Raw genomic sequence first — 8,457 nt, 5'->3', positions numbered from 1 at the left:
TCTCCCCCTCCCCCTCTGCCCTAAAAAAGGCTGTGGTTGATGATAATACTGATTAGGTGCTGGGTGTGCATACCACTGTTGATATTCTTGTTGAGGATAATATTGACAATGGTTATGTTCACCCTGTGTGTAATAAGGGCGAGGTGATTGATGATTTTGGCCATATTGGTAATCATCTCTTTCTCGTCTAGATACTGCAGGTGATTCAAATTGTGGACCATACTGTCCACTTCCAGAAGCCTGTGAGTCAGAGTTCCGTCTCTGATTTGGCAGTAGGTGTTCACTTTTCCTCATTGTGGCTTTCCCGGTATTTTGTTTAATTGAATCCTTTTTCTGACTCGCGGAATTCGTTTTTTGTGCAGGTTTAACTCCCTCGTTCGCGTTGTCAGTTCCTACAGCATTTTGCCATGCATATATCTTATCATTCTTGAAATCTTCAGAGTCTCGGTTATATTTCTTCACCTTTCTCTTTTGCGTTTCCCTATCAACTTTCTCCAGTTTTTTCTTCATGTTCGTATTAAATTCTTTAATCATGGCAGAGTCATTAATTGGTACTAGTTTATCTTGTATGATTTTGATTTTATCATTAATCATACTCAACTTAATTTGTTTCCTTTTCAGAACCAATAGTTGTAAGTCCATCCCCACTTTATCAAAGAATTTTTTCCATTCATCCATATATTTAGTCTCATGGAGACCATCTTGGGGAGTCACATCCCACCTTAAACTCCTAAAAATCAGACCCTCCTTATTATAGTGCTCGAACGTAAACACATCCCACCAGGCTTTTATTTGTTTCTCTAATAGAATCTCCAAGGATTTTAAAATCCCTGGATAATCTTCCTCACAGTCTGTCATTTCATGACTGGTGGAGAAAATCGTGTCAGCACTCAATTGCCTGTTCATCAAATAATTGATGGATTCCATGGCTGCTAGTAGTTAAAAAGTATAGAAATGTAGTAATTGGGATATCACAAAAGCGCCCGACTGATAACCCACTACTGCGCCAATGTGGAAAAGAAATCAAAGCGCCTAGCTGCTGTTTAGATAAATAATATGTGAAAAATAAAGGAATATATTATATACATCAAGTGCCAATATAAAACCACAGCGCTGTGAGAATAAATAAATATTCAAAACTAAAAATATGCAAGTGTACAATGTGATAACACAATTAAAAGTGATTAAACTCATACATTGAAAACATGCAACAGAATTATTATATAATAATAATAATATTAAGTGAAAAAAAGTCCGTGTTGTAACATAAAAGATGTGAAGTATAAAGAAAACAGTTCATGTAACTTCAGTGTGATTAATCCACTTTTCCAGAACTTCCACCACACCTCAGTGTTCAGTGCTCCAATCCCCCTCACAGTGGACACTCACCACAATGCTATGCCTCCCACTCTCGTGTTTGGCTAATGAGCTTGAAATAAGAATATCTCCACGGTGTCACCAGTAAATGAATTCCAATATTAAATGCAAGGATGTTCCAAGTAGCAATGCAAAAAAAGAAAGGTGCACAATAGTGTAAAAACGTAAGACCAGTTTAATAAATACACTCAAATAAACCTCCAAAAGTTGCACTCACAAACAAACTCCAATAAAAAACTTTGTGTATGAACAGAACGCTGCACACTTCAAAATCCTCAATGGCAGATAACAGTGGTCACGGCGGACCCTCGGTCAACTGAATAGTCTCACCGCAATCCTCGGCACAGCACACCACTTCACACGATACTTCTTATTTATGGTAATTTTCAAATAGCTACGAGATGGCTGCAAGCAGTCTTGAATGTAACTATAGGACTTTCTAAACATGGATTAGGCCACGCCCCGACATGTTTCGACTTCCTGTCTTATTCATGGGTATGGCCTAATCATCCCTTCCCCTCTTTTATGTATATCCAGGGATGCTGTCAGCAAATAGAGTCAGACAGTGACGATTGACACCACGCCTCTTGCGTGTGTATATCGCACCATCTGAGAGAGCGAGGACATCACCCGGTCACGTGTACTGTAGTGTCCAATAGGGTGAGATCATCGCCGCCGCTGTGGTATGCACACCCAGCACCTAATCAGTATTATCATCAACCACAGCCTTTTTTAGGGCAGAGGGGGAGGGGGAGAGGAACAACCCCGAGGAGACCCCCTCATACTTCTCACAACAGGGGGGTGGACAGGAATGGACAACCACATCCACACTCCAAGAATGGGGATTACCCCCAAAGAGAAGAAGGGGTTGTAGGGCCGGATGGAGAAAGCAATCCAAAGAAAAGACCGAGGAAAACCTAAATACAGGGATCTTTAATTTAAGTAAAGTAGTGTTGAATTCGAAAGAGCTGAACATACTAAACACTGGCCTAAAATGTGCACCAAGGAAAGTCATGAACAAGTTCAATTTGTACATCGACACTCATAAATTTATAAGGACTCTCAACATGAAAAAATATTTTTTGAGCCATCCGGCCGAATCATCTTTAAAGAGTAATGTTGCACCTGGGCACATAGATAGTGGCCTGAAGAATAGATCCCTTTTTAATCCCCAAAACCCAAATAACCATTACATCGAGGTCTTTAAACAATTAGTGCTGAAGGACATTGATGAACTCCCCCAAAAGAAGAAGGTGAACCCTTATTTTATTAAGGAGGGAATAAAAAGCCTTGAAAATAATAAAGAGATCATCATCCGCCCTGCGGACAAGGGTGGCGGGGTGGTCGTTATGGATAAGGAGTTTTATCTGAACCAACTGACCATATTGTGAAGTGACTCTACCACTTACAGGAGATTGGGCTCAGACCCCACTGAGGATTATAAATCTCAACTAGAAGCTCTAGTTTGTTGGGGATATCGGACCAATGCCCTTAATGCCAAAGAAAAAGCCTATCTGGCCCCTTCTGTGTGCAGGACTCCTGTGATATACACGCTTCCGAAGATTCATAAGCATCCAACAGTTCCACCGGCCCGACCCATTGTAAATGGGATTGGATCAGTAACTGCTAGGTTGGGAGAATACCTGGACAAGTTCCTCCAGCCTAGTGTTCGTAACACTAAGGCATTTTTGAAGGACACTACGGACTTATTGACATCTTTGGAACTAGTGAATACCAATCCTGAGTCCAACATTATTTTGGTAACAGCGGACGTAGCGTCCCTTTATACCATAATTCAACACGAGGACGCTGCGCTGGCATTAAACTGGGCACTAAGCAGGAGGGACGATATTCCCTATGTCCAAAAGAAATTCCTCGGCCATGCTTTGGAGTTCTGCATGGCGCACAACTATTTCTGGTTCAATGGCTTCTTCTTTTCGCAGCAGGTTGGCGTGGCTATGGGAGCAAAGTTTGCTCCCAGCCTCGCCAACCTGTTCATGGCGGAATGGGAGGATAGATATATCTTCCGTAACCAGAAACAACAGCTTATTTTCTACCGCAGATTCATCGACGATCTCTTACTCATTTGGGAGGGATCGGAGGTGGATCTGAGAGTGTTCCTAACAGATCTCAATAACAATAGTAATAACATCAAGCTTGAATATAATATCAGTATGAGTTCAGTCGATTTCCTTGATGTCAACATTGAACATCTAGATGGAAAATTGAAGACTAAAGTACACTTCAAAACGACAGATCGGAACAGTTACTTGTCGATCCGAAGCGGACATCATCCGGCGTGGATAAACAATATTCCGAAAGGACAGTTCCTAAGAGTAAGGAGAAATTGTACTGAGGAATCTGATTATATAGAACAAGCAACTATGTTAAAACAGAGATTTGTACAGAAGGGGTACAATGAAACTAGATTGAATAACATCATAAGAGATGTAGCAAATGTACCGAGGGAACAATGTCTGAGGAAGAAAGAATCTGTTGAATCTAATAGTCAACATCATTGGGGTTTTTTAACAGGTTTCCACTCTCAATATAAGGATATTGAAACCATCTTTCGTAAACATTGGTATATCCTGGCTAGAGACACACATTTGGGGACCGTAATACCAGAACAACCTCGGTTTATTTACCGAAAGGCACCAAATTTTGGAGATAGGGTTGTCCAAAAAATTCTGGATCCCCCCAATCCTTCTATAAAAATTGACCTAAAAGGTTTTTTTCCCTGTCGAAGGTGCATATGTTGTCGGACAGTACATACACACAACAGGGGGAAATGTGAAATAACAGGAAGTGATGGTAGATCTTTTGAAATTAAAGAATTCAGCACGTGCAATTCTTCCTATGTAGTCTATTTATTATGGTGCCCTTGTGGTTTACTCTATGTGGGGAGAACTAAAAGATTGCTTAGGGTGCGAATCGCTGAACATTTAGCGAATATAAAAAAGGGCTTTGAATATCATAGCGTCTCGATGCATTTCAAAAAGAGACATAAACAGGACCCATCTCTGATTCAATTTTGTGGGATCGACGTGGTGTATTTCGGATGGAGGGGTTCAAACAGAATAAGGGACCTCTCACAGCGCGAAACCCAGTGGATATACCTGCTTAAATGTCTCCAGCCTCGAGGTTTAAATATAGAAGTTGACCTCAACTGCTTTATCAATAATTCTTGAGGTATACAGCTCCTTCATTATACTCTCCAAACTCAGGCTGTCTATCTATGCCATTTATACATGGTATGGGTGAGCAGTTCATCTTCTAATGTTCGGTTCTGGGCTGTACCCAGTATTGAATTGCAGGATAATAAGCTACACTAGCTTGGGTGATACCAGTTGAAACCCTCATCTTTGCAGTGGTCAGTATTGGGGCCAGACACCTAGACTCTATGCATATCCATATGGTTACCATGATGTCTGGATCTAATCCATTTAAATTCGTTCATCCTCAACCATTATTGATCATTAACCATTCATTCCATATTCAATTACTATTTATTGTTTAATTCATTTTAAACTTATTTGTATATTTATCCATACACACGAGAGTCACCTCATGGTGTGTTGTCCTGAATGAAATGGCTGGGCTCCTCTCGTGCTATTATGTAGATATATAGAACATATTCTAATATAGTAATTTTTAGATTTGTTTATATTTTATATTTTATATTTTATATTTTTTATTCTTTTATATATATGTAGCTTAGTGTGAATTAAATTATTTCAGCTAAATTAATCTACCATATATGTATGTCAGATCATAATTATAGTGCTATTTTTAATTTTTAATGATGTAATTACTGCATTTACCTAATGAATGTATGACTATTATTGAGATGTGTGGTAAAACTAAGGATTGGTGGTCACGGGGATCCTCGAGAGATTGGTCCCAATTTTAGATCATTATTTACTCCTAGTTTTTGATAAAGCGCTATTATGCCCGCACTATTTCATTCTCCTATTTGTACTACTATCAACCTATTAGTTTAAAAGTAGACCGTTGTGTGACATATCAGTGCATTCTTTATGTACTACATTTCCGTTTGGATTAATGCTGCGAGTAGTGTCTATTGGCCACGGGGTACACGTGACCAGTCGGCTGCGTCCCCCGTTGTTAGGACAACGAGGCACCATAACGATAGCCCACACTCATTGGTCATCCTACGGTGAACTGATTGGATACAAGAGAAGCACAGTATGATTGGCTGCGCTCCTCGTTGCCGTAGTGATGAGTGAGACGCTATACACAGCTCCCGCCCATAGACAGCGGTGATGATCTCACCCTATTGGACACTACAGTACACGTGACCGGGTGATGTCCTCGCTCTCTCAGATGGTGCGATATACACACGCAAGAGGCGTGGTGTCAATCGTCACTGTCTGACTCTATTTGCTGACAGCATCCCTGGATATACATAAAAGAGGGGAAGGGATGATTAGGCCATACCCATGAATAAGACAGGAAGTCGAAACATGTCGGGGCGTGGCCTAATCCATGTTTAGAAAGTCCTATAGTTACATTCAAGACTGCTTGCAGCCATCTCGTAGCTATTTGAAAATTACCATAAATAAGAAGTATCGTGTGAAGTGGTGTGCTGTGCCGAGGATTGCGGTGAGACTATTCAGTTGACCGAGGGTCCGCCGTGACCACTGTTATCTGCCATTGAGGATTTTGAAGTGTGCAGCGTTCTGTTCATACACAAAGTTTTTTATTGGAGTTTGTTTGTGAGTGCAACTTTTGGAGGTTTATTTGAGTGTATTTATTAAACTGGTCTTACGTTTTTACACTATTGTGCACCTTTCTTTTTTTGCATTGCTACTTGGAACATCCTTGCATTTAATATTGGAATTCATTTACTGGTGACACCGTGGAGATATTCTTATTTCAAGCTCATTAGCCAAACACGAGAGTGGGAGGCATAGCATTGTGGTGAGTGTCCACTGTGAGGGGGATTGGAGCACTGAACACTGAGGTGTGGTGGAAGTTCTGGAAAAGTGGATTAATCACACTGAAGTTACATGAACTGTTTTCTTTATACTTCACATCTTTTATGTTACAACACAGACTTTTTTTCACTTAATATTATTATTATTATATAATAATTCTGTTGCATGTTTTCAATGTATGAGTTTAATCACTTTTAATTGTGTTATCACATTGTACACTTGCATATTTTTAGTTTTGAATATTTATTTATTCTCACAGCGCTGTGGTTTTATATTGGCACTTGATGTATATAATATATTCCTTTATTTTTCGCAAAAGCTATCACGTCTACAAACTACAGGATAGATTTAGGGACTATGGGCCAAATCCTCAAAAAAGCTGCCTAACTTAACTTTCAGCAGTTAAGTTACACTGACTTAAAATTTCTACCTAAGTGCCTGATCCACAAAGCACTTACCTAGAAATTACACGCCGTGTAACTTAAGTGCCTCCGTCGCAAGGCGGTCCTCCTCTCCGGGGGGCGTTTAAAATTTAAATGAGGCGCGCTCCCGCGCCGGCCGTACTGCGCATGCGTGTGACGTAATTTTCCCGACGTGCAGTGCGCAAACGTAATTTACGCCGGGCTTTGTGGATTGCGACGGGACACTAAAGTTGCGACGGGTGAAAAAAAATATACGCGCCGGGAAAACAAATAATTATTAAAAAAATTGACAGCGTCGCTCGGCATGCATTCCTGAGAGGGAGAACTCCATGCCAATTTTCAAAGAAAAAACCGGCATGGGTTCCCCCCCCAGGAGCATACCAGGCCCTTAGGTCTGGTATGGGTTGTAAGGAGACCCCCCCTACGCCGAAAATTCGACGTAGGGGGTCCCCCTACAATCCATACCAGACCCGTATCCAAAGCACGCTACCCGGCCGGTCAGGAAAGGGAGTGGGGACGAGCGAGTGCCCCCCCCTCCTGAGCCGTGCCAGGCCGCATGCCCTCAACATGGGGGGGTTGGGTGCTCTGGGGCAGGGGGGCGCACTGCGGGCCCCCCCACCCCAGAGCACCCTGTCCCCATGTTGATGAGGACAGGACCTCTTCCCGACAACCCTTGCCGTTGGTTGTCGGGGTCTGCGGGCAGGGGCTTATCGGAATCTGGGAGTCCCCTCAAATACCAGGGGGGGCTTCTTCTTCCGCTCTCCGGGGGTCTTCTCCGCTCTCCGGTGGGTACCTACCACGTGGGTACCTACCGGAGCATGATGGGACGGTGATGCCTATATAAATGGGATGCAAGGCGCGTTTCCATCATTGCAGTGACAAGAGGCGACGTGTCAACATCGGAAGAGGGGAGAAGAACAGAAGAGAAGAAGGTGACGTCACAGAAGACCGCGCAGGCTGCCTGTTAGTAATTGAGCTAACACACAAAGATAGCAGGCAGCCAGCGCTGAAGAAGAAGGCACCGGACAGCTGCAGAAGAACCGGGGTGCGCCGAGTCAACAGCGGAGAGCGGCGAAGATAGAAGAAGACCCCCGGAGAGCGGAGAAGACCCCCCCCCCCCCGGAGAGCGGAAGAAGAAACCCCCCCGGAGAGCGGAGAAGACCCCCGGAGAGTGGAAGAAGAAGCCCCCCCTGGTATTAGAGCTAATAAAGAAGACAGGGGGGGCCTCCGGAGCAGACTAATAAATTATTTTAAAAACCCTTGTGTTGTGTGTTTAATAACTTTTACTTTTTGCCTCCAGGTGAATGGGTAGGGGTACGATGTACCCCATATCCATTCACTTAGGGTGGGGGGCCGGTATCTGGGGGCCCCCTTATTAAAGGGGACTCCCAGATTCCGATAAGCCCCCGCCCGCAGACCCCGACAACCAACGGCAAGGGTTGTCGGGAAGAGGTCCTGTCCTCATCAACATGGGGACAGGGTGCTCTGGGGTGGGGGGGCCCGCAGTGCGCCCCCCTGCCCCAGAGCACCCAACCCCCCTCAGGAGGGGGGGGGGGGCGCTCGCTCGTCCCCACTCCCTTTCCTGACCGGCCGGGTAGCGTGCTTTGGATACGGGTCTGGTATGGATTGTAGGGGGACCCCCTACATTGAATTTTCGGCGTAGGGGGGGGTCTCCTTACAACCCATACCAGACCTAA

This window comes from Rana temporaria, chromosome 7 (genome assembly GCF_905171775.1).
Source record: "Rana temporaria chromosome 7, aRanTem1.1, whole genome shotgun sequence".
NCBI classification, from domain to species: Eukaryota; Metazoa; Chordata; class Amphibia; order Anura; family Ranidae; genus Rana; species Rana temporaria.
The sequence above is the reverse complement of the archived record's forward strand: the minus strand, read 5'-3'. Positions refer to the sequence as shown.